This window comes from Strix aluco, chromosome Z (assembly GCF_031877795.1).
Source record: "Strix aluco isolate bStrAlu1 chromosome Z, bStrAlu1.hap1, whole genome shotgun sequence".
In the NCBI taxonomy this organism is placed as follows: domain Eukaryota; kingdom Metazoa; phylum Chordata; class Aves; order Strigiformes; family Strigidae; genus Strix; species Strix aluco.
In genome coordinates this window covers 43,047,863-43,074,265 of record NC_133971.1, presented here as the reverse complement: position 1 = coordinate 43,074,265, position 26,403 = coordinate 43,047,863, and positions in this window count along the sequence as shown.

Genomic DNA, 26,403 nt, shown 5'->3' with positions numbered 1-26,403 from the left:
CCTGGCTACCAGCACAGGAAGGTGGGCTCTTTATCCCTGGCTACCAGTGCAGGAAGGTGGGCTGTTTATCCCAGCTTACCAGCGCAGGAAGGTGGGCTCTTAATCTCTTGCTGCCAGTGCAGGAAGTTGGGCTCTTTATCCCTGCCTACCATCTGAGCAAGTTTGGCTCTTAATCCCTGGCTACCATCCCAGCAATTTGGGCTACTTTGCTAACAGCTTAGAAAGGTGAGCTTTTTATCCCTTGCTGCCAGAGCAGGAAGGTGGGCTCTTTATCCCTGGCTACCAGCGCAGGAAGGTGGGCTCTTTATCCCTGGCTACCAGCGCAGGAAGGTGGGCTCTTTCTCCCTGGCTACCAGTGCAGGAATGTGGGCTCTTTATCCCTGCCTACCAGCTGACCAAGTTCGGCTCTTCATCCCTGGCTACCATCCCAGCAAGTTTGGCTACTTTGCTAACAGCTTAGCAAGGTGAGCTCTTTATCCCTTGCTGCCAGCGCAGGAAGGTGGGCTCTGTATCCCTGGCTACCAGCGCAGGAATGTGGGCAATTTATCCGTGGCTAACAGCACAGGAATGTGGGCACTGTATCCCTGGTTACCAGCGCAGGAATTTGGGCAGTTTATCCCTGGATACCAGCTCAGGAACATGGGCTCTTTATCCCTGGCTAAGAGCGTAGCAAGGTGGACTCATATCCCTGGTGAATAGTGCGGATAGATGGGCTCTTTATCCGTTGCTAACAGCACAGAAACGTGGGCTCTTTATCCCTTGCTACCAGCTCAGGAATCTGGGCTCTTTATCGCTGACTACCAGTACGGGAAGGTGGGCTCTTTATCCCTGGCTACCAGCACAGGAAGGTGGGCTCTTTATCCCTGGCTACCAGTGCAGGAAGGTGGGCTGTTTATCCCAGCTTACCAGCGCAGGAAGGTGGGCTCTTTATCCCTGCCTACCAGCTGAGCAAGTTCGGCTCTTAGTCCCTGGCTACCATCCAAGCAAGTTGGGCTACTTTGCTAACAGCATAGCAGTGTGAGCTGTTTATCCTTGGCTACCAGCGCAGGAAGGTGGGCTCTTTATCCCTGGCTAACAGCGCAGGAATGTGGGCTCTCTATCGTTGGCTACCAGCGCAGGAAGGTGGGCTCTTTATCCCTGGCTAAGAGCGTAGCAAGGTGGACTCATATCCCTGGCGAATAGTGCGGATAGGTGGGCTCTTTATCCGTTGCTAACAGCACAGAAACGTGGGCTCTTTATCCCTTGCTACCAGCTCAGGAATCTGGGCTCTTTATCGCTGACTACCAGTACGGGAAGGTGGGCTCTTTATCCCTGGCTACCAGCACAGGAAGGTGGGCTCTTTATCCCTGGCTACCAGTGCAGGAAGGTGGGCTGTTTATCCCAGCTTACCAGCGCAGGAAGGTGGGCTCTTAATCTCTTGCTGCCAGTGCAGGAAGTTGGGCTCTTTATCCCTGCCTACCAGCTGAGCAAGTTTGGCTCTTAATCCCTGGCTACCATCCCAGCAAGTTGGGCTACTTTGCTAACAGCGTAGCAGGGTGAGCTGTTTATCCCTTGCTGCCAGCGCAGGAAGGTGGGCTCTTTATCCCTGGCTACCAGCGCAGGAAGGTGGGCTCTTAATCTCTTGCTACCAGCGCAGGAATGTGGGCTCTTTATCCCTGCCTACCAGCTGAGCAAGTTCGGCTCTTAATCCCTGGCTACCATCCAAGCAAGTTGGGCTACTTTGCTAACAGCGTAGCAGTGTGAGCTGTTTATCCCTGGCTACCAGCGCAGGAAGGTGGGCTCTTTATCCCTGGCTAACAGCGCAGGAATGTGGGCTCTCTATCGTTGGCTACCAGCGCAGGAAGGTGGGCTCTTTATCCCTGGCTAAGAGCGTAGCAAGGTGGACTCATATCCCTGGCGAATAGTGCGGATAGGTGGGCTCTTTATCCGTTGCTAACAGCACAGAAACGTGGGCTCTTTATCCCTTGCTACCAGCTCAGGAATCTGGGCTCTTTATCGCTGACTACCAGTACGGGAAGGTGGGCTCTTTATCCCTGGCTACCAGCGCAGGAAGGTGGGCTCTTTATCCCTGGCTACCAGTGCAGGAAGGTGGGCTGTTTATCCCAACTTACCAGCGCAGGAAGATGGGCTCTTAATCTCTTGCTGCCAGTGCAGGAATGTGGGCTCTTTATCCCTACCTAACAGCTGAGCCAGTTCTGCTCTTTATCCCTGGCTACCAGCGCAGGAAGGTGGGCTCTTCATCCCTGGCTGACAGTGCAGGAAGGTGGGCTGTTTATCCCTGCTTACCAGAGCAGGAAGGTGGGCTCTTTATCCCTAGCTAACAGCACAGGATGGTGGGCTCCTTTTCCCTGGCTAACATCACAGGAATGTGGGCTCTTTATCCCCGGCTACCAGTGCAGGAGAGTGGGCTCTTTATCCCTGGCTAACAATGCAGGAAGTTGGGCTCTTTATCTCTGGCTACCAGTGCAGGAAGGTGGGCTCTTTATCCCTGGCTAACAGCGTAGGAAGATGGACTCTTTGTCCCTGGCAAACAGCGCAGGAAATTGGGCTCTTTATCCCTGGCTAACAGCACTGGATGGTGGGCACGTTATCCCTGGCTACCACCACAGGATGGTGGGCTCCTTATCCCTTGCTAACATCGTAGGAAGATGGGCTCTTTATCCCTGGCTACCAGTGCAGGAAGGTGGGCTCTTTATCCCTGGCTAACAGGGCAGGAATGTGGGCTCTTTATCGTTGGCTACCAGCGCAGGAATGTGGGCTCTTTATCGTTGGGTACCAGTGCAGGAAGGTGGGCTCTTTATCCCTGGCTACCAGCGCAGGAAGGTGGGCTCTTTATCCCTGGCTACCAGCACAGGAAGGTGGGCTCTTTATCCTTAGCTAACAGCGCAGGAAGGTGGACTCTTTATCCTTAGCTAACAGCGCAGGAAGTTGGGCTCTGTATCCCTTGCTGCCAGAGCAGGAAGATGGGCTCTTTATCCCCGGCTAACAGCACAGGAAGGGGGGTTCTTTCTCCCTGCTTAACAACACAGGAAGGTGGGCTCTTTATCCCTGCTTACCTGCGCAGGAAGGTGGGCTCTTTATCCTTGGCTAACAGAGCAGGAAGGTGGGCTCTTAATCTCTTGCTACCAGCGCAGGAAGGTGGGCTCTGTATCCCTTGCTACCAGTGCAGGAATGTGGGCTCTTTATCCCTGCCTACCAGCTCATCAATTTCGTCTCTTTATCCCTGGCTACCATCCCAGCAATTTGGGCTACTTTGCTAACAGCGTAGCAAGCTGAGCTCTTTATCCCTGGCTACCAGCGCAGGAAGATGGGCTCTTTACCCCTGGCTACCAGCGCAGGATGGTGGACATTTTATCCCTGGCTACCAGTGCAAGAATTTGGGCTCTTTATCCCTTGCTACCAGCGCAGGAAGGTGGGCTTTTTATCCCTGGCTAGCAGCGTAGCAAGGTGGACTCATATCCCTGGCGAATAGTGCGGGAAGGTGGGCTATTTATCCATTGCTAACAGCGCAGAAACTTGGGCTCTTCATCCCTGGCTAATAGCTAAGGAATCTGGGCTCTGTATCCCTGGCTACCAGCGCAGGAAAGTGGGCTCTTAATCTCTTGCTACCAGCGCAGGAATGTGGGCTCTTTATCCCTGCCTACCAGCTGAGCAAGTTCGGCTCTTAATCCCTGGCTACCATCCCAGCAAGTTGGGCTACTTTGCTAACAGCTTAGCAAGGTGAGCTCTTTATCCCTTGCTGCCAGCGCAGGAAGGTGGGCTCTGTATCCCTGGCTACCAGCGCAGGAATGTGGGCAATTTATCCGTGGCTACCAGCACAGGAATGTGGGCACTGTATCCCTGGTTACCAGCGCAGGAAGTTGGGCAGTGTATCCCTGGATACCAGCTCAGGAACGTGGGCTCTTTATCCCTGGCTAAGAGCGTAGCAAGGTGGACTCATATCCCTGGTGAATAGTGCGGATAGATGGGCTCTTTATCCGTTGCTAACAGCACAGAAACGTGGGCTCTTTATCCCTTGCTACCAGCTCAGGAATCTGGGCTCTTTATCGCTGACTACCAGTACGGGAAGGTGGGCTCTTTATCCCTGGCTACCAGCACAGGAAGGTGGGCTCTTTATCCCTGGCTACCAGTGCAGGAAGGTGGGCTGTATATCCCAGTTTACCAGCGCAGGAAGGTGGGCTCTTAATCTCTTGCTGCCAGTGCAGGAAGTTGGGCTCTTTATCCCTGCCTACCAGCTGAGCAAGTTCGGCTCTTAGTCCCTGGCTACCATCCAAGCAAGTTGGGCTACTTTGCTAACAGCATAGCAGTGTGAGCTGTTTATCCTTGGCTACCAGCGCAGGAAGGTGGGCTCTTTATCCCTGGCTAACAGCGCAGGAATGTGGGCTCTCTATCGTTGGCTACCAGCGCAGGAAGGTGGGCTCTTTATCCCTGGCTAAGAGCGTAGCAAGGTGGACTCATATCCCTGGCGAATAGTGCGGATAGGTGGGCTCTTTATCCGTTGCTAACAGCACAGAAACGTGGGCTCTTTATCCCTTGCTACCAGCTCAGGAATCTGGGCTCTTTATCGCTGACTACCAGTACGGGAAGGTGGGCTCTTTATCCCTGGCTACCAGCACAGGAAGGTGGGCTCTTTATCCCTGGCTACCAGTGCAGGAAGGTGGGCTGTTTATCCCAGCTTACCAGCGCAGGAAGGTGGGCTCTTAATCTCTTGCTGCCAGTGCAGGAAGTTGGGCTCTTTATCCCTGCCTACCAGCTGAGCAAGTTTGGCTCTTAATCCCTGGCTACCATCCCAGCAAGTTGGGCTACTTTGCTAACAGCGTAGCAGGGTGAGCTGTTTATCCCTTGCTGCCAGCGCAGGAAGGTGGGCTCTTTATCCCTGGCTACCAGCGCAGGAAGGTGGGCTCTTAATCTCTTGCTACCAGCGCAGGAATGTGGGCTCTTTATCCCTGCCTACCAGCTGAGCAAGTTCGGCTCTTAATCCCTGGCTACCATCCAAGCAAGTTGGGCTACTTTGCTAACAGCGTAGCAGTGTGAGCTGTTTATCCCTGGCTACCAGCGCAGGAAGGTGGGCTCTTTATCCCTGGCTAACAGCGCAGGAATGTGGGCTCTCTATCGTTGGCTACCAGCGCAGGAAGGTGGGCTCTTTATCCCTGGCTAAGAGCGTAGCAAGGTGGACTCATATCCCTGGCGAATAGTGCGGATAGGTGGGCTCTTTATCCGTTGCTAACAGCACAGAAACGTGGGCTCTTTATCCCTTGCTACCAGCTCAGGAATCTGGGCTCTTTATCGCTGACTACCAGTACGGGAAGGTGGGCTCTTTATCCCTGGCTACCAGCGCAGGAAGGTGGGCTCTTTATCCCTGGCTACCAGTGCAGGAAGGTGGGCTGTTTATCCCAACTTACCAGCGCAGGAAGATGGGCTCTTAATCTCTTGCTGCCAGTGCAGGAATGTGGGCTCTTTATCCCTACCTAACAGCTGAGCCAGTTCTGCTCTTTATCCCTGGCTACCAGCGCAGGAAGGTGGGCTCTTCATCCCTGGCTGACAGTGCAGGAAGGTGGGCTGTTTATCCCTGCTTACCAGAGCAGGAAGGTGGGCTCTTTATCCCTAGCTAACAGCACAGGATGGTGGGCTCCTTTTCCCTGGCTAACATCACAGGAATGTGGGCTCTTTATCCCCGGCTACCAGTGCAGGAGAGTGGGCTCTTTATCCCTGGCTAACAATGCAGGAAGTTGGGCTCTTTATCTCTGGCTACCAGTGCAGGAAGGTGGGCTCTTTATCCCTGGCTAACAGCGTAGGAAGATGGACTCTTTGTCCCTGGCAAACAGCGCAGGAAATTGGGCTCTTTATCCCTGGCTAACAGCACTGGATGGTGGGCACGTTATCCCTGGCTACCACCACAGGATGGTGGGCTCCTTATCCCTTGCTAACATCGTAGGAAGATGGGCTCTTTATCCCTGGCTACCAGTGCAGGAAGGTGGGCTCTTTATCCCTGGCTAACAGGGCAGGAATGTGGGCTCTTTATCGTTGGCTACCAGCGCAGGAATGTGGGCTCTTTATCGTTGGGTACCAGTGCAGGAAGGTGGGCTCTTTATCCCTGGCTACCAGCGCAGGAAGGTGGGCTCTTTATCCCTGGCTACCAGCACAGGAAGGTGGGCTCTTTATCCTTAGCTAACAGCGCAGGAAGGTGGACTCTTTATCCTTAGCTAACAGCGCAGGAAGTTGGGCTCTGTATCCCTTGCTGCCAGAGCAGGAAGATGGGCTCTTTATCCCCGGCTAACAGCACAGGAAGGGGGGTTCTTTCTCCCTGCTTAACAACACAGGAAGGTGGGCTCTTTATCCCTGCTTACCTGCGCAGGAAGGTGGGCTCTTTATCCTTGGCTAACAGAGCAGGAAGGTGGGCTCTTAATCTCTTGCTACCAGCGCAGGAAGGTGGGCTCTGTATCCCTTGCTACCAGTGCAGGAATGTGGGCTCTTTATCCCTGCCTACCAGCTCATCAATTTCGTCTCTTTATCCCTGGCTACCATCCCAGCAATTTGGGCTACTTTGCTAACAGCGTAGCAAGCTGAGCTCTTTATCCCTGGCTACCAGCGCAGGAAGATGGGCTCTTTACCCCTGGCTACCAGCGCAGGATGGTGGACATTTTATCCCTGGCTACCAGTGCAAGAATTTGGGCTCTTTATCCCTTGCTACCAGCGCAGGAAGGTGGGCTTTTTATCCCTGGCTAGCAGCGTAGCAAGGTGGACTCATATCCCTGGCGAATAGTGCGGGAAGGTGGGCTATTTATCCATTGCTAACAGCGCAGAAACTTGGGCTCTTCATCCCTGGCTAATAGCTAAGGAATCTGGGCTCTGTATCCCTGGCTACCAGCGCAGGAAAGTGGGCTCTTAATCTCTTGCTACCAGCGCAGGAATGTGGGCTCTTTATCCCTGCCTACCAGCTGAGCAAGTTCGGCTCTTAATCCCTGGCTACCATCCCAGCAAGTTGGGCTACTTTGCTAACAGCTTAGCAAGGTGAGCTCTTTATCCCTTGCTGCCAGCGCAGGAAGGTGGGCTCTGTATCCCTGGCTACCAGCGCAGGAATGTGGGCAATTTATCCGTGGCTACCAGCACAGGAATGTGGGCACTGTATCCCTGGTTACCAGCGCAGGAAGTTGGGCAGTTTATCCCTGGATACCAGCTCAGGAACGTGGGCTCTTTATCCCTGGCTAAGAGCGTAGCAAGGTGGACTCATATCCCTGGTGAATAGTGCGGATAGATGGGCTCTTTATCCGTTGCTAACAGCACAGAAACGTGGGCTCTTTATCCCTTGCTACCAGCTCAGGAATCTGGGCTCTTTATCGCTGACTACCAGTACGGGAAGGTGGGCTCTTTATCCCTGGCTACCAGCACAGGAAGGTGGGCTCTTTATCCCTGGCTACCAGTGCAGGAAGGTGGGCTGTATATCCCAGTTTACCAGCGCAGGAAGGTGGGCTCTTAATCTCTTGCTGCCAGTGCAGGAAGTTGGGCTCTTTATCCCTGCCTACCAGCTGAGCAAGTTTGGCTCTTAATCCCTGGCTACCATCCCAGCAAGTTGGGCTACTTTGCTAACAGCGTAGCAGGGTGAGCTGTTTATCCCTTGCTGCCAGCGCAGGAAGGTGGGCTCTTTATCCCTGGCTACCAGCGCAGGAAGGTGGGCTCTTAATCTCTTGCTACCAGCGCAGGAATGTGGGCTCTTTATCCCTGCCTACCAGCTGAGCAAGTTCGGCTCTTAATCCCTGGCTACCATCCAAGCAAGTTGGGCTACTTTGCTAACAGCGTAGCAGTGTGAGCTGTTTATCCCTGGCTACCAGCGCAGGAAGGTGGGCTCTTTATCCCTGGCTAACAGCGCAGGAATGTGGGCTCTCTATCGTTGGCTACCAGCGCAGGAAGGTGGGCACTTTATCCCTGGCTAAGAGCGTAGCAAGGTGGACTCATATCCCTGGCGAATAGTGCGGATAGATGGGCTCTTTATCCGTTGCTAACAGCACAGAAACGTGGGCTCTTTATCCCTTGCTACCAGCTCAGGAATCTGGGCTCTTTATCGCTGACTACCAGTACGGGAAGGTGGGCTCTTTATCCCTGGCTACCAGCACAGGAAGGTGGGCTCTTTATCCCTGGCTACCAGTGCAGGAATGTGGGCTGTTTATCCCAGCTTACCAGCGCAGGAAGGTGGGCTCTTAATCTCTTGCTGCCAGTGCAGGAAGTTGGGCTCTTTATCCCTGCCTACCAGCTGAGCAAGTTTGGCTCTTAATCCCTGGCTACCATCCCAGCAAGTTGGGCTACTTTGCTAACAGCGTAGCAGGGTGAGCTGTTTATCCCTTGCTGCCAGCGCAGGAAGGTGGGCTCTTTATCCCTGGCTACCAGCGCAGGAAGGTGGGCTCTTAATCTCTTGCTACCAGCGCAGGAATGTGGGCTCTTTATCCCCGGCTACCAGTGCAGGAGAGTGGGCTCTTTATCCCTGGCTAACAATGCAGGAAGTTGGGCTCTTTATCTCTGGCTACCAGTGCAGGAAGGTGGGCTCTTTATCCCTGGCTAACAGCGTAGGAAGATGGGCTCTTTATCCCCGGCTACCAGTGCAGGAGAGTGGGCTCTTTATCCCTGGCTAACAATGCAGGAAGTTGGGCTCTTTATCTCTGGCTACCAGTGCAGGAAGGTGGGCTCTTTATCCCTGGCTAACAGCGTAGGAAGATGGACTCTTTGTCCCTGGCAAACAGTGCAGGAAATTGGGCTCTTTATCCCTGGCTAACAGCACTGGATGGTGGGCACTTTATCCCTGGCTACCACCACAGGATGGTGGGCTCCTTATCCCTTGCTAACATCATAGGAAGATGGGCTCTTTATCCCTGGCTACCAGTGCAGGAAGGTGGGCTCTTTATCCCTGGCTAACAGGGCAGGAATGTGGGCTCTTTATCGTTGGCTACCAGCGCAGGAATGTGGGCTCTTTATCGTTGGGTACCAGTGCAGGAAGGTGGGCTCTTTATCCCTGGCTACCAGCGCAGGAAGGTGGGCTCTTTATCCCTGGCTACCAGCGCAGGAAGGTGGGCTCTTTATCCTTAGCTAACAGCGCAGGAAGGTGGACTCTTTATCCTTAGCTAACAGCGCAGGAAGTTGGGCTCTGTATCCCTTGCTGCCAGAGCAGGAAGATGGGCTCTTTATCCCCGGCTAACAGCACAGGAAGGTGGGCTCTTTATCCCTGGTTAACAGCGCAGGAAGGTGGGTTCTTTCTCCCTGCTTAACAACACAGGAAGGTGGGCTCTTTATCCCTGCTTACCTGCGCAGGAAGGTGGGCTCTTTATCCTTGGCTAACAGAGCAGGAAGGTGGGCTCTTAATCTCTTGCTACCAGCGCAGGAAGGTGGGTTCTGTATCCCTTGCTACCAGTGCAGGAATGTGGGCTCTTTATCCCTTCCTACCAGGTCATCAATTTCGTCTCTTTATCCCTGGCTACCATCCCAGCAATTTGGGCTACTTTGCTAACAGCGTAGCAAGCTGAGCTCTTTATCCCTGGCTACCAGCGCAGGAAGATGGGCTCTTTACCCCTGGCTACCAGCGCAGGATGGTGGACATTTTATCCCTGGCTACCAGTGCAAGAATTTGGGCTCTTTATCCCTTGCTACCAGCGCAGGAAGGTGGGCTTTTTATCCCTGGCTAGCAGCGTAGCAAGGTGGACTCATATCCCTGGCGAATAGTGCGGGAAGGTGGGCTATTTATCCATTGCTAACAGCGCAGAAACTTGGGCTCTTCATCCCTGGCTAATAGCTAAGGAATCTGGGCTCTGTATCCCTGGCTACCAGCGCAGGAAAGTGGGCTCTTAATCTCTTGCTACCAGCGCAGGAATGTGGGCTCTTTATCCCTGCCTACCATCTGAGCAAGTTCGGCTCTTAATCCCTGGCTACCATCCCAGCAAGTTGGGCTACTTTGCTAAGACCGTAGCAAGGTGAGCTGTTTATCCCTTGCTGCCAGTGCAGGAAGGTGGGCTCTTTATCCCTGGCTAACAGCACAGGAATGTGGGCTCTCTATCGTTGGCTACCAGCGCAGGAAGGTGGGCTCTTTATCCCTGGCTAAGAGCGTAGCAAGTTGGACTCATATCCCTGGTGAATAGTGCGGATAGATGGGCTCTTTATCCGTTGCTAACAGCACAGAAACGTGGGCTCTTTATCCCTTGCTACCAGCTCAGGAATCTGGGCTCTTTATCGCTGACTACCAGTACGGGAAGGTGGGCTCTTTATCCCTGGCTACCAGCACAGGAAGGTGGGCTCTTTATCCCTGGCTACCAGTGCAGGAAGGTGGGCTGTTTATCCCAGCTTACCAGCGCAGGAAGGTGGGCTCTTAATCTCTTGCTGCCAGTGCAGGAAGTTGGGCTCTTTATCCCTGCCTACCATCTGAGCAAGTTTGGCTCTTAATCCCTGGCTACCATCCCAGCAATTTGGGCTACTTTGCTAACAGCTTAGAAAGGTGAGCTTTTTATCCCTTGCTGCCAGAGCAGGAAGGTGGGCTCTTTATCCCTGGCTACCAGCGCAGGAAGGTGGGCTCTTTATCCCTGGCTACCAGCGCAGGAAGGTGGGCTCTTTCTCCCTGGCTACCAGTGCAGGAATGTGGGCTCTTTATCCCTGCCTACCAGCTGACCAAGTTCGGCTCTTCATCCCTGGCTACCATCCCAGCAAGTTTGGCTACTTTGCTAACAGCTTAGCAAGGTGAGCTCTTTATCCCTTGCTGCCAGCGCAGGAAGGTGGGCTCTGTATCCCTGGCTACCAGCGCAGGAATGTGGGCAATTTATCCGTGGCTAACAGCACAGGAATGTGGGCACTGTATCCCTGGTTACCAGTGCAGGAAGTTGGGCAGTTTATCCCTGGATACCAGCTCAGGAACGTGGGCTCTTTATCCCTGGCTAAGAGCGTAGCAAGGTGGACTCATATCCCTGGTGAATAGTGCGGATAGATGGGCTCTTTATCCGTTGCTAACAGCACAGAAACGTGGGCTCTTTATCCCTTGCTACCAGCTCAGGAATCTGGGCTCTTTATCGCTGACTACCAGTACGGGAAGGTGGGCTCTTTATCCCTGGCTACCAGCACAGGAAGGTGGGCTCTTTATCCCTGGCTACCAGTGCAGGAAGGTGGGCTGTTTATCCCAGCTTACCAGCGCAGGAAGGTGGGCTCTTAATCTCTTGCTGCCAGTGCAGGAAGTTGGGCTCTTTATCCCTGCCTACCATCTGAGCAAGTTTGGCTCTTAATCCCTGGCTACCATCCCAGCAATTTGGGCTACTTTGCTAACAGCTTAGAAAGGTGAGCTTTTTATCCCTTGCTGCCAGAGCAGGAAGGTGGGCTCTTTATCCCTGGCTACCAGCGCAGGAAGGTGGGCTCTTTATCCCTGGCTACCAGTGCAGGAAGGTGGGCTCTTTCTCCCTGGCTACCAGTGCAGGAATGTGGGCTCTTTATCCCTGCCTACCAGCTGACCAAGTTCGGCTCTTCATCCCTGGCTACCATCCCAGCAAGTTTGGCTACTTTGCTAACAGCTTAGCAAGGTGAGCTCTTTATCCCTTGCTGCCAGCGCAGGAAGGTGGGCTCTGTATCCCTGGCTACCAGCGCAGGAATGTGGGCAATTTATCCGTGGCTAACAGCACAGGAATGTGGGCACTGTATCCCTGGTTACCAGCGCAGGAAGTTGGGCAGTTTATCCCTGGATACCAGCTCAGGAACGTGGGCTCTTTATCCCTGGCTAAGAGCGTAGCAAGGTGGACTCATATCCCTGGTGAATAGTGCGGATAGATGGGCTCTTTATCCGTTGCTAACAGCACAGAAACGTGGGCTCTTTATCCCTTGCTACCAGCTCAGGAATCTGGGCTCTTTATCGCTGACTACCAGTACGGGAAGGTGGGCTCTTTATCCCTGGCTACCAGCACAGGAAGGTGGGCTCTTTATCCCTGGCTACCAGTGCAGGAATGTGGGCTGTTTATCCCAGCTTACCAGCGCAGGAAGGTGGGCTCTTAATCTCTTGCTGCCAGTGCAGGAAGTTGGGCTCTTTATCCCTGCCTACCAGCTGAGCAAGTTTGGCTCTTAATCCCTGGCTACCATCCCAGCAAGTTGGGCTACTTTGCTAACAGCGTAGCAGGGTGAGCTGTTTATCCCTTGCTGCCAGCGCAGGAAGGTGGGCTCTTTATCCCTGGCTACCAGCGCAGGAAGGTGGGCTCTTAATCTCTTGCTACCAGCGCAGGAATGTGGGCTCTTTATCCCTGCCTACCAGCTGAGCAAGTTCGGCTCTTAATCCCTGGCTACCATCCAAGCAAGTTGGGCTACTTTGCTAACAGCGTAGCAGTGTGAGCTGTTTATCCCTGGCTACCAGCGCAGGAAGGTGGGCTCTTTATCCCTGGCTAACAGCGCAGGAATGTGGGCTCTCTATCGTTGGCTACCAGCGCAGGAAGGTGGGCTCTTTATCCCTGGCTAAGAGCGTAGCAAGGTGGACTCATATCCCTGGCGAATAGTGCGGATAGGTGGGCTCTTTATCCGTTGCTAACAGCACAGAAACGTGGGCTCTTTATCCCTTGCTACCAGCTCAGGAATCTGGGCTCTTTATCGCTGACTACCAGTACGGGAAGGTGGGCTCTTTATCCCTGGCTACCAGCGCAGGAAGGTGGGCTCTTTATCCCTGGCTACCAGTGCAGGAAGGTGGGCTGTTTATCCCAACTTACCAGCGCAGGAAGATGGGCTCTTAATCTCTTGCTGCCAGTGCAGGAATGTGGGCTCTTTATCCCTACCTAACAGCTGAGCCAGTTCTGCTCTTTATCCCTGGCTACCAGCGCAGGAAGGTGGGCTCTTCATCCCTGGCTGACAGTGCAGGAAGGTGGGCTGTTTATCCCTGCTTACCAGAGCAGGAAGGTGGGCTCTTTATCCCTAGCTAACAGCACAGGATGGTGGGCTCCTTTTCCCTGGCTAACATCACGGGAATGTGGGCTCTTTATCCCCGGCTACCAGTGCAGGAGAGTGGGCTCTTTATCCCTGGCTAACAATGCAGGAAGTTGGGCTCTTTATCTCTGGCTACCAGTGCAGGAAGGTGGGCTCTTTATCCCTGGCTAACAGCGTAGGAAGATGGACTCTTTGTCCCTGGCAAACAGCGCAGGAAATTGGGCTCTTTATCCCTGGCTAACAGCACTGGATGGTGGGCACGTTATCCCTGGCTACCACCACAGGATGGTGGGCTCCTTATCCCTTGCTAACATCGTAGGAAGATGGGCTCTTTATCCCTGGCTACCAGTGCAGGAAGGTGGGCTCTTTATCGTTGGCTACCAGCGCAGGAATGTGGGCTCTTTATCGTTGGGTACCAGTGCAGGAAGGTGGGCTCTTTATCCCTGGCTACCAGCGCAGGAAGGTGGGCTCTTTATCCCTGGCTACCAGCACAGGAAGGTGGGCTCTTTATCCTTAGCTAACAGCGCAGGAAGGTGGACTCTTTATCCTTAGCTAACAGCGCAGGAAGTTGGGCTCTGTATCCCTTGCTGCCAGAGCAGGAAGATGGGCTCTTTATCCCCGGCTAACAGCACAGGAAGGGGGGTTCTTTCTCCCTGCTTAACAACACAGGAAGGTGGGCTCTTTATCCCTGCTTACCTGCGCAGGAAGGTGGGCTCTTTATCCTTGGCTAACAGAGCAGGAAGGTGGGCTCTTAATCTCTTGCTACCAGCGCAGGAAGGTGGGCTCTGTATCCCTTGCTACCAGTGCAGGAATGTGGGCTCTTTATCCCTGCCTACCAGCTCATCAATTTCGTCTCTTTATCCCTGGCTACCATCCCAGCAATTTGGCCTACTTTGCTAACAGCGTAGCAAGCTGAGCTCTTTATCCCTGGCTACCAGCGCAGGAAGATGGGCTCTTTACCCCTGGCTACCAGCGCAGGATGGTGGACATTTTATCCCTGGCTACCAGTGCAAGAATTTGGGCTCTTTATCCCTTGCTACCAGCGCAGGAAGGTGGGCTTTTTATCCCTGGCTAGCAGCGTAGCAAGGTGGACTCATATCCCTGGCGAATAGTGCGGGAAGGTGGGCTATTTATCCATTGCTAACAGCGCAGAAACTTGGGCTCTTCATCCCTGGCTAATAGCTAAGGAATCTGGGCTCTGTATCCCTGGCTACCAGCGCAGGAAAGTGGGCTCTTAATCTCTTGCTACCAGCGCAGGAATGTGGGCTCTTTATCCCTGCCTACCATCTGAGCAAGTTCGGCTCTTAATCCCTGGCTACCATCCCAGCAAGTTGGGCTACTTTGCTAAGACCGTAGCAAGGTGAGCTGTTTATCCCTTGCTGCCAGTGCAGGAAGGTGGGCTCTTTATCCCTGGCTAACAGCACAGGAATGTGGGCTCTCTATCGTTGGCTACCAGCGCAGGAAGGTGGGCTCTTTATCCCTGGCTAAGAGCGTAGCAAGTTGGACTCATATCCCTGGTGAATAGTGCGGATAGATGGGCTCTTTATCCGTTGCTAACAGCACAGAAACGTGGGCTCTTTATCCCTTGCTACCAGCTCAGGAATCTGGGCTCTTTATCGCTGACTACCAGTACGGGAAGGTGGGCTCTTTATCCCTGGCTACCAGCACAGGAAGGTGGGCTCTTTATCCCTGGCTACCAGTGCAGGAAGGTGGGCTGTTTATCCCAGCTTACCAGCGCAGGAAGGTGGGCTCTTAATCTCTTGCTGCCAGTGCAGGAAGTTGGGCTCTTTATCCCTGCCTACCATCTGAGCAAGTTTGGCTCTTAATCCCTGGCTACCATCCCAGCAATTTGGGCTACTTTGCTAACAGCTTAGAAAGGTGAGCTTTTTATCCCTTGCTGCCAGAGCAGGAAGGTGGGCTCTTTATCCCTGGCTACCAGCGCAGGAAGGTGGGCTCTTTATCCCTGGCTACCAGCGCAGGAAGGTGGGCTCTTTCTCCCTGGCTACCAGTGCAGGAATGTGGGCTCTTTATCCCTGCCTACCAGCTGACCAAGTTCGGCTCTTCATCCCTGGCTACCATCCCAGCAAGTTTGGCTACTTTGCTAACAGCTTAGCAAGGTGAGCTCTTTATCCCTTGCTGCCAGCGAAGGAAGGTGGGCTCTGTATCCCTGGCTACCAGCGCAGGAATGTGGGCAATTTATCCGTGGCTAACAGCACAGGAATGTGGGCACTGTATCCCTGGTTACCAGCGCAGGAATTTGGGCAGTTTATCCCTGGATACCAGCTCAGGAACATGGGCTCTTTATCCCTGGCTAAGAGCGTAGCAAGGTGGACTCATATCCCTGGTGAATAGTGCGGATAGATGGGCTCTTTATCCGTTGCTAACAGCACAGAAACGTGGGCTCTTTATCCCTTGCTACCAGCTCAGGAATCTGGGCTCTTTATCGCTGACTACCAGTACGGGAAGGTGGGCTCTTTATCCCTGGCTACCAGCACAGGAAGGTGGGCTCTTTATCCCTGGCTACCAGTGCAGGAAGGTGGGCTGTTTATCCCAGCTTACCAGCGCAGGAAGGTGGGCTCTTAATCTCTTGCTGCCAGTGCAGGAAGTTGGGCTCTTTATCCCTGCCTACCAGCTGAGCAGGTTTGGCTCTTAATCCCTGGCTACCATCCCAGCAAGTTGGGCTACTTTGCTAACAGCGTAGCAGGGTGAGCTGTTTATCCCTTGCTGCCAGCGCAGGAAGGTGGGCTCTTTATCCCTGGCTACCAGCGCAGGAAGGTGGGCTCTTAATCTCTTGCTACCAGCGCAGGAATGTGGGCTCTTTATCCCTGCCTACCAGCTGAGCAAGTTCGGCTCTTAATCCCTGGCTACCATCCAAGCAAGTTGGGCTACTTTGCTAACAGCGTAGCAGTGTGAGCTGTTTATCCCTGGCTACCAGCGCAGGAAGGTGGGCTCTTTATCCCTGGCTAACAGCGCAGGAATGTGGGCTCTCTATCGTTGGCTACCAGCGCAGGAAGGTGGGCACTTTATCCCTGGCTAAGAGCGTAGCAAGGTGGACTCATATCCCTGGCGAATAGTGCGGATAGATGGGCTCTTTATCCGTTGCTAACAGCACAGAAACGTGGGCTCTTTATCCCTTGCTACCAGCTCAGGAATCTGGGCTCTTTATCGCTGACTACCAGTACGGGAAGGTGGGCTCTTTATCCCTGGCTACCAGCACAGGAAGGTGGGCTCTTTATCCCTGGCTACCAGTGCAGGAATGTGGGCTGTTTATCCCAGCTTACCAGCGCAGGAAGGTGGGCTCTTAATCTCTTGCTGCCAGTGCAGGAAGTTGGGCTCTTTATCCCTGCCTACCAGCTGAGCAAGTTTGGCTCTTAATCCCTGGCTACCATCCCAGCAAGTTGGGCTACTTTGCTAACAGCGTAGCAGGGTGAGCTGTTTATCCCTTGCTGCCAGCGCAGGAAGGTGGGCTCTTTATCCCTGGCTACCAGCGCAGGAAGGTGGGCTCTTAATCTCTTGCTACCAGCGCAGGAATGTGGGCTCTTTATCCCTGCCTACCAGCTGAGCAAGTTCGGCTCTTAATCCCTGGCTACCATCCAAGCAAGTTGGGCTACTTTGCTAACAGCGTAGCAGTGTGAGCTGTTTATCCCTGGCTACCAGCGCAGGAAGGTGGGCTCTTTATCCCTGGCTAACAGCGCAGGAATGTGGGCTCTCTATCGTTGGCTACCAGCGCAGGAAGGTGGGCTCTTTATCCCTGGCTAAGAGCGTAGCAAGGTGGACTCATATCCCTGGCGAATAGTGCGGATAGGTGGGCTCTTTATCCGTTGCTAACAGCACAGAAACGTGGGCTCTTTATCCCTTGCTACCAGCTCAGGAATCTGGGCTCTTTATCGCTGACTACCAGTACGGGAAGGTGGGCTCTTTATCCCTGGCTACCAGCGCAGGAAGGTGGGCTCTTTATCCCTGGCTACCAGTGCAGGAAGGTGGGCTGTTTATCCCAACTTACCAGCGCAGGAAGATGGGCTCTTAATCTCTTGCTGCCAGTGCAGGAATGTGGGCTCTTTATCCCTACCTAACAGCTGAGCCAGTTCTGCTCTTTATCCCTGGCTACCAGCGCAGGAAGGTGGGCTCTTCATCCCTGGCTGACAGTGCAGGAAGGTGGGCTGTTTATCCCTGCTTACCAGAGCAGGAAGGTGGGCTCTTTATCCCTAGCTAACAGCACAGGATGGTGGGCTCCTTTTCCCTGGCTAACATCACAGGAATGTGGGCTCTTTATCCCCGGCTACCAGTGCAGGAGAGTGGGCTCTTTATCCCTGGCTAACAATGCAGGAAGTTGGGCTCTTTATCTCTGGCTACCAGTGCAGGAAGGTGGGCTCTTTATCCCTGGCTAACAGCGTAGGAAGATGGACTCTTTGTCCCTGGCAAACAGCGCAGGAAATTGGGCTCTTTATCCCTGGCTAACAGCACTGGATGGTGGGCACGTTATCCCTGGCTACCACCACAGGATGGTGGGCTCCTTATCCCTTGCTAACATCGTAGGAAGATGGGCTCTTTATCCCTGGCTACCAGTGCAGGAAGGTGGGCTCTTTATCCCTGGCTAACAGGGCAGGAATGTGGGCTCTTTATCGTTGGCTACCAGCGCAGGAATGTGGGCTCTTTATCGTTGGGTACCAGTGCAGGAATGTGGGCTCTTTATCCCTGGCTACCAGCGCAGGAAGGTGGGCTCTTTATCCCTGGCTACCAGCACAGGAAGGTGGGCTCTTTATCCTTAGCTAACAGCGCAGGAAGGTGGACTCTTTATCCTTAGCTAACAGCGCAGGAAGTTGGGCTCTGTATCCCTTGCTGCCAGAGCAGGAAGATGGGCTCTTTATCCCCGGCTAACAGCGCAGGAAGGTGGGTTCTTTCTCCCTGCTTAACAACACAGGAAGGTGGGCTCTTTATCCCTGCTTACCTGCGCAGGAAGGTGGGCTCTTTATCCTTGGCTAACAGAGCAGGAAGGTGGGCTCTTAATCTCTTGCTACCAGCGCAGGAAGGTGGGCTCTGTATCCCTTGCTACCAGTGCAGGAATGTGGGCTCTTTATCCCTGCCTACCAGCTCATCAATTTCGTCTCTTTATCCCTGGCTACCATCCCAGCAATTTGGGCTACTTTGCTAACAGCGTAGCAAGCTGAGCTCTTTATCCCTGGCTACCAGCGCAGGAAGATGGGCTCTTTACCCCTGGCTACCAGCGCAGGATGGTGGACATTTTATCCCTGGCTACCAGTGCAAGAATTTGGGCTCTTTATCCCTTGCTACCAGCGCAGGAAGGTGGGCTTTTTATCCCTGGCTAGCAGCGTAGCAAGGTGGACTCATATCCCTGGCGAATAGTGCGGGAAGGTGGGCTATTTATCCATTGCTAACAGCGCAGAAACTTGGGCTCTTCATCCCTGGCTAATAGCTAAGGAATCTGGGCTCTGTATCCCTGGCTACCAGCGCAGGAAAGTGGGCTCTTAATCTCTTGCTACCAGCGCAGGAATGTGGGCTCTTTATCCCTGCCTACCATCTGAGCAAGTTCGGCTCTTAATCCCTGGCTACCATCCCAGCAAGTTGGGCTACTTTGCTAAGACCGTAGCAAGGTGAGCTGTTTATCCCTTGCTGCCAGTGCAGGAAGGTGGGCTCTTTATCCCTGGCTAACAGCACAGGAATGTGGGCTCTCTATCGTTGGCTACCAGCGCAGGAAGGTGGGCTCTTTATCCCTGGCTAAGAGCGTAGCAAGTTGGACTCATATCCCTGGTGAATAGTGCGGATAGATGGGCTCTTTATCCGTTGCTAACAGCACAGAAACGTGGGCTCTTTATCCCTTGCTACCAGCTCAGGAATCTGGGCTCTTTATCGCTGACTACCAGTACGGGAAGGTGGGCTCTTTATCCCTGGCTACCAGCACAGGAAGGTGGGCTCTTTATCCCTGGCTACCAGTGCAGGAAGGTGGGCTGTTTATCCCAGCTTACCAGCGCAGGAAGGTGGGCTCTTAATCTCTTGCTGCCAGTGCAGGAAGTTGGGCTCTTTATCCCTGCCTACCATCTGAGCAAGTTTGGCTCTTAATCCCTGGCTACCATCCCAGCAATTTGGGCTACTTTGCTAACAGCTTAGAAAGGTGAGCTTTTTATCCCTTGCTGCCAGAGCAGGAAGGTGGGCTCTTTATCCCTGGCTACCAGCGCAGGAAGGTGGGCTCTTTATCCCTGGCTACCAGCGCAGGAAGGTGGGCTCTTTCTCCCTGGCTACCAGTGCAGGAATGTGGGCTCTTTATCCCTGCCTACCAGCTGACCAAGTTCGGCTCTTCATCCCTGGCTACCATCCCAGCAAGTTTGGCTACTTTGCTAACAGCTTAGCAAGGTGAGCTCTTTATCCCTTGCTGCCAGCGAAGGAAGGTGGGCTCTGTATCCCTGGCTACCAGCGCAGGAATGTGGGCAATTTATCCGTGGCTAACAGCACAGGAATGTGGGCACTGTATCCCTGGTTACCAGCGCAGGAAGTTGGGCAGTTTATCCCTGGATACCAGCTCAGGAACGTGGGCTCTTTATCCCTGGCTAAGAGCGTAGCAAGGTGGACTCATATCCCTGGTGAATAGTGCGGATAGATGGGCTCTTTATCCGTTGCTAACAGCACAGAAACGTGGGCTCTTTATCCCTTGCTACCAGCTCAGGAATCTGGGCTCTTTATCGCTGACTACCAGTACGGGAAGGTGGGCTCTTTATCCCTGGCTACCAGCACAGGAAGGTGGGCTCTTTATCCCTGGCTACCAGTGCAGGAAGGTGGGCTGTTTATCCCAGCTTACCAGCGCAGGAAGGTGGGCTCTTAATCTCTTGCTGCCAGTGCAGGAAGTTGGGCTCTTTATCCCTGCCTACCAGCTGAGCAAGTTTGGCTCTTAATCCCTGGCTACCATCCCAGCAAGTTGGGCTACTTTGCTAACAGCGTAGCAGGGTGAGCTGTTTATCCCTTGCTGCCAGCGCAGGAAGGTGGGCTCTTTATCCCTGGCTACCAGCGCAGGAAGGTGGGCTCTTAATCTCTTGCTACCAGCGCAGGAATGTGGGCTCTTTATCCCTGCCTACCAGCTGAGCAAGTTCGGCTCTTAATCCCTGGCTACCATCCAAGCAAGTTGGGCTACTTTGCTAACAGCGTAGCAGTGTGAGCTGTTTATCCCTGGCTACCAGCGCAGGAAGGTGGGCTCTTTATCCCTGGCTAACAGCGCAGGAATGTGGGCTCTCTATCGTTGGCTACCAGCGCAGGAAGGTGGGCTCTTTATCCCTGGCTAAGAGCGTAGCAAGGTGGACTCATATCCCTGGCGAATAGTGCGGATAGGTGGGCTCTTTATCCGTTGCTAACAGCACAGAAACGTGGGCTCTTTATCCCTTGCTACCAGCTCAGGAATCTGGGCTCTTTATCGCTGACTACCAGTACGGGAAGGTGGGCTCTTTATCCCTGGCTACCAGCGCAGGAAGGTGGGCTCTTTATCCCTGGCTACCAGTGCAGGAAGGTGGGCTGTTTATCCCAACTTACCAGCGCAGGAAGATGGGCTCTTAATCTCTTGCTGCCAGTGCAGGAATGTGGGCTCTTTATCCCTACCTAACAGCTGAGCCAGTTCTGCTCTTTATCCCTGGCTACCAGCGCAGGAAGGTGGGCTCTTCATCCCTGGCTGACAGTGCAGGAAGGTGGGCTGTTTATCCCTGCTTACCAGAGCAGGAAGGTGGGCTCTTTATCCCTAGCTAACAGCACAGGATGGTGGGCTCCTTTTCCCTGGCTAACATCACAGGAATGTGGGCTCTTTATCCCCGGCTACCAGTGCAGGAGAGTGGGCTCTTTATCCCTGGCTAACAATGCAGGAAGTTGGGCTCTTTATCTCTGGCTACCAGTGCAGGAAGGTGGGCTCTTTATCCCTGGCTAACAGCGTAGGAAGATGGACTCTTTGTCCCTGGCAAACAGCGCAGGAAATTGGGCTCTTTATCCCTGGCTAACAGCACTGGATGGTGGGCACGTTATCCCTGGCTACCACCACAGGATGGTGGGCTCCTTATCCCTTGCTAACATCGTAGGAAGATGGGCTCTTTATCCCTGGCTACCAGTGCAGGAAGGTGGGCTCTTTATCGTTGGCTACCAGCGCAGGAATGTGGGCTCTTTATCGTTGGGTACCAGTGCAGGAAGGTGGGCTCTTTATCCCTGGCTACCAGCGCAGGAAGGTGGGCTCTTTATCCCTGGCTACCAGCACAGGAAGGTGGGCTCTTTATCCTTAGCTAACAGCGCAGGAAGGTGGACTCTTTATCCTTAGCTAACAGCGCAGGAAGTTGGGCTCTGTATCCCTTGCTGCCAGAGCAGGAAGATGGGCTCTTTATCCCCGGCTAACAGCACAGGAAGGGGGGTTCTTTCTCCCTGCTTAACAACACAGGAAGGTGGGCTCTTTATCCCTGCTTACCTGCGCAGGAAGGTGGGCTCTTTATCCTTGGCTAACAGAGCAGGAAGGTGGGCTCTTAATCTCTTGCTACCAGCGCAGGAAGGTGGGCTCTGTATCCCTTGCTACCAGTGCAGGAATGTGGGCTCTTTATCCCTGCCTACCAGCTCATCAATTTCGTCTCTTTATCCCTGGCTACCATCCCAGCAATTTGGCCTACTTTGCTAACAGCGTAGCAAGCTGAGCTCTTTATCCCTGGCTACCAGCGCAGGAAGATGGGCTCTTTACCCCTGGCTACCAGCGCAGGATGGTGGACATTTTATCCCTGGCTACCAGTGCAAGAATTTGGGCTCTTTATCCCTTGCTACCAGCGCAGGAAGGTGGGCTTTTTATCCCTGGCTAGCAGCGTAGCAAGGTGGACTCATATCCCTGGCGAATAGTGCGGGAAGGTGGGCTATTTATCCATTGCTAACAGCGCAGAAACTTGGGCTCTTCATCCCTGGCTAATAGCTAAGGAATCTGGGCTCTGTATCCCTGGCTACCAGCGCAGGAAAGTGGGCTCTTAATCTCTTGCTACCAGCGCAGGAATGTGGGCTCTTTATCCCTGCCTACCATCTGAGCAAGTTCGGCTCTTAATCCCTGGCTACCATCCCAGCAAGTTGGGCTACTTTGCTAAGACCGTAGCAAGGTGAGCTGTTTATCCCTTGCTGCCAGTGCAGGAAGGTGGGCTCTTTATCCCTGGCTAACAGCACAGGAATGTGGGCTCTCTATCGTTGGCTACCAGCGCAGGAAGGTGGGCTCTTTATCCCTGGCTAAGAGCGTAGCAAGTTGGACTCATATCCCTGGTGAATAGTGCGGATAGATGGGCTCTTTATCCGTTGCTAACAGCACAGAAACGTGGGCTCTTTATCCCTTGCTACCAGCTCAGGAATCTGGGCTCTTTATCGCTGACTACCAGTACGGGAAGGTGGGCTCTTTATCCCTGGCTACCAGCGCAGGAAGGTGGGCTCTTTATCCCTGGCTACCAGTGCAGGAAGGTGGGCTGTTTATCCCAGCTTACCAGCGCAGGAAGGTGGGCTCTTAATCTCTTGCTGCCAGTGCAGGAAGTTGGGCTCTTTATCCCTGCCTACCATCTGAGCAAGTTTGGCTCTTAATCCCTGGCTACCATCCCAGCAATTTGGGCTACTTTGCTAACAGCTTAGAAAGGTGAGCTTTTTATCCCTTGCTGCCAGAGCAGGAAGGTGGGCTCTTTATCCCTGGCTACCAGCGCAGGAAGGTGGGCTCTTTATCCCTGGCTACCAGCGCAGGAAGGTGGGCTCTTTCTCCCTGGCTACCAGTGCAGGAATGTGGGCTCTTTATCCCTGCCTACCAGCTGACCAAGTTCGGCTCTTCATCCCTGGCTACCATCCCAGCAAGTTTGGCTACTTTGCTAACAGCTTAGCAAGGTGAGCTCTTTATCCCTTGCTGCCAGCGAAGGAAGGTGGGCTCTGTATCCCTGGCTACCAGTGCAGGAATGTGGGCTCTTTATCCCTGCCTACCAGCTGACCAAGTTCGGCTCTTCATCCCTGGCTACCATCCCAGCAAGTTTGGCTACTTTGCTAACAGCTTAGCAAGGTGAGCTCTTTATCCCTTGCTGCCAGCGAAGGAAGGTGGGCTCTGTATCCCTGGCTACCAGCGCAGGAATGTGGGCAATTTATCCGTGGCTAACAGCACAGGAATGTGGGCACTGTATCCCTGGTTACCAGCGCAGGAAGTTGGGCAGTTTATCCCTGGATACCAGCTCAGGAACGTGGGCTCTTTATCCCTGGCTAAGAGCGTAGCAAGGTGGACTCATATCCCTGGTGAATAGTGCGGATAGATGGGCTCTTTATCCGTTGCTAACAGCACAGAAACGTGGGCTCTTTATCCCTTGCTACCAGCTCAGGAATCTGGGCTCTTTATCGCTGACTACCAGTACGGGAAGGTGGGCTCTTTATCCCTGGCTACCAGCGCAGGAAGGTGGGCTCTTTATCCCTGGCTACCAGTGCAGGAAGGTGGGCTGTTTATCCCAACTTACCAGCGCAGGAAGATGGGCTCTTAATCTCTTGCTGCCAGTGCAGGAATGTGGGCTCTTTATCCCTACCTAACAGCTGAGCCAGTTCTGCTCTTTATCCCTGGCTACCAGCGCAGGAAGGTGGGCTCTTCATCCCTGGCTGACAGTGCAGGAAGGTGGGCTGTTTATCCCTGCTTACCAGAGCAGGAAGGTGGGCTCTTTATCCCTAGCTAACAGCACAGGATGGTGGGCTCCTTTTCCCTGGCTAACATCACGGGAATGTGGGCTCTTTATCCCCGGCTACCAGTGCAGGAGAGTGGGCTCTTTATCCCTGGCTAACAATGCAGGAAGTTGGGCTCTTTATCTCTGGCTACCAGTGCAGGAAGGTGGGCTCTTTATCCCTGGCTAACAGCGTAGGAAGATGGACTCTTTGTCCCTGGCAAACAGCGCAGGAAATTGGGCTCTTTATCCCTGGCTAACAGCACTGGATGGTGGGCACGTTATCCCTGGCTACCACCACAGGATGGTGGGCTCCTTATCCCTTGCTAACATCGTAGGAAGATGGGCTCTTTATCCCTGGCTACCAGTGCAGGAAGGTGGGCTCTTTATCGTTGGCTACCAGCGCAGGAATGTGGGCTCTTTATCGTTGGGTACCAGTGCAGGAAGGTGGGCTCTTTATCCCTGGCTACCAGCGCAGGAAGGTGGGCTCTTTATCCCTGGCTACCAGCACAGGAAGGTGGGCTCTTTATCCTTAGCTAACAGCGCAGGAAGGTGGACTCTTTATCCTTAGCTAACAGCGCAGGAAGTTGGGCTCTGTATCCCTTGCTGCCAGAGCAGGAAGATGGGCTCTTTATCCCCGGCTAACAGCACAGGAAGGGGGGTTCTTTCTCCCTGCTTAACAACACAGGAAGGTGGGCTCTTTATCCCTGCTTACCTGCGCAGGAAGGTGGGCTCTTTATCCTTGGCTAACAGAGCAGGAAGGTGGGCTCTTAATCTCTTGCTACCAGCGCAGGAAGGTGGGCTCTGTATCCCTTGCTACCAGTGCAGGAATGTGGGCTCTTTATCCCTGCCTACCAGCTCATCAATTTCGTCTCTTTATCCCTGGCTACCATCCCAGCAATTTGGCCTACTTTGCTAACAGCGTAGCAAGCTGAGCTCTTTATCCCTGGCTACCAGCGCAGGAAGATGGGCTCTTTACCCCTGGCTACCAGCGCAGGATGGTGGACATTTTATCCCTGGCTACCAGTGCAAGAATTTGGGCTCTTTATCCCTTGCTACCAGCGCAGGAAGGTGGGCTTTTTATCCCTGGCTAGCAGCGTAGCAAGGTGGACTCATATCCCTGGCGAATAGTGCGGGAAGGTGGGCTATTTATCCATTGCTAACAGCGCAGAAACTTGGGCTCTTCATCCCTGGCTAATAGCTAAGGAATCTGGGCTCTGTATCCCTGGCTACCAGCGCAGGAAAGTGGGCTCTTAATCTCTTGCTACCAGCGCAGGAATGTGGGCTCTTTATCCCTGCCTACCATCTGAGCAAGTTCGGCTCTTAATCCCTGGCTACCATCCCAGCAAGTTGGCCTACTTTGCTAAGACCGTAGCAAGGTGAGCTGTTTATCCCTTGCTGCCAGTGCAGGAAGGTGGGCTCTTTATCCCTGGCTAACAGCACAGGAATGTGGGCTCTCTATCGTTGGCTACCAGCGCAGGAAGGTGGGCTCTTTATCCCTGGCTAAGAGCGTAGCAAGTTGGACTCATATCCCTGGTGAATAGTGCGGATAGATGGGCTCTTTATCCGTTGCTAACAGCACAGAAACGTGGGCTCTTTATCCCTTGCTACCAGCTCAGGAATCTGGGCTCTTTATCGCTGACTACCAGTACGGGAAGGTGGGCTCTTTATCCCTGGCTACCAGCACAGGAAGGTGGGCTCTTTATCCCTGGCTACCAGTGCAGGAAGGTGGGCTGTTTATCCCAGCTTACCAGCGCAGGAAGGTGGGCTCTTAATCTCTTGCTGCCAGTGCAGGAAGTTGGGCTCTTTATCCCTGCCTACCATCTGAGCAAGTTTGGCTCTTAATCCCTGGCTACCATCCCAGCAATTTGGGCTACTTTGCTAACAGCTTAGAAAGGTGAGCTTTTTATCCCTTGCTGCCAGAGCAGGAAGGTGGGCTCTTTATCCCTGGCTACCAGCGCAGGAAGGTGGGCTCTTTATCCCTGGCTACCAGTGCAGGAATGTGGGCTCTTTATCCCTGCCTACCAGCTGACCAAGTTCGGCTCTTCATCCCTGGCTACCATCCCAGCAAGTTTGGCTACTTTGCTAACAGCTTAGCAAGGTGAGCTCTTTATCCCTTGCTGCCAGCGCAGGAAGGTGGGCTCTGTATCCCTGGCTACCAGCGCAGGAATGTGGGCAATTTATCCGTGGCTAACAGCACAGGAATGTGGGCACTGTATCCCTGGTTACCAGCGCAGGAAGTTGGGCAGTTTATCCCTGGATACCAGCTCAGGAACGTGGGCTCTTTATCCCTGGCTAAGAGCGTAGCAAGGTGGACTCATATCCCTGGTGAATAGTGCGGATAGATGGGCTCTTTATCCGTTGCTAACAGCACAGAAACGTGGGCTCTTTATCCCTTGCTACCAGCTCAGGAATCTGGGCTCTTTATCGCTGACTACCAGTACGGGAAGGTGGGCTCTTTATCCCTGGCTACCAGCACAGGAAGGTGGGCTCTTTATCCCTGGCTACCAGTGCAGGAAGGTGGGCTGTTTATCCCAGCTTACCAGCGCAGGAAGGTGGGCTCTTAATCTCTTGCTGCCAGTGCAGGAAGTTGGGCTCTTTATCCCTGCCTACCAGCTGAGCAAGTTTGGCTCTTAATCCCTGGCTACCATCCCAGCAAGTTGGGCTACTTTGCTAACAGCGTAGCAGGGTGAGCTGTTTATCCCTTGCTGCCAGCGCAGGAAGGTGGGCTCTTTATCCCTGGCTACCAGCGCAGGAAGGTGGGCTCTTAATCTCTTGCTACCAGCGCAGGAATGTGGGCTCTTTATCCCTGCCTACC